Genomic DNA, 399 nt, shown 5'->3' on the forward strand with positions numbered 1-399 from the left:
TGAACTTTGACCTGAGCTTTTGAGCATTCCTTTTGGTATTCTGATATGTTGGGTTCATTTCATTTCATTTTATTCAATTTGTATCCCGCCCTTCTCCCGAAGGACTCAGGGCGGCTCACAACATTTTTTTAAAACAAAAACAAACCCACAAACCCCACCGAATAAAACCAAATTAAAACCAATATTTTAGAGTTGTGGTGATTAAAATTTCTAAGAAACCCAATTTAAAATCCTCCCTAGGCCAGGCCCGCTTGTTGGAAAAGCCATGTCTTGAGGGCGCGGCGGAAAGTAAGGAGATCCGGAATCATCCGGATCTCGGGGGGTAGTTCGTTCCAGAGGGCAGGGGCACCCACAGAGAAGGCCCTCCCCCTGGGGGTCGCCAGCCGACATTGCTTGGCC

Source organism: Protobothrops mucrosquamatus, unplaced genomic scaffold (assembly GCF_001527695.2).
Source record: "Protobothrops mucrosquamatus isolate PMUCROS unplaced genomic scaffold, P.Mucros_1.0 scaffold2675, whole genome shotgun sequence".
Taxonomy (NCBI): domain Eukaryota; kingdom Metazoa; phylum Chordata; class Lepidosauria; order Squamata; family Viperidae; genus Protobothrops; species Protobothrops mucrosquamatus.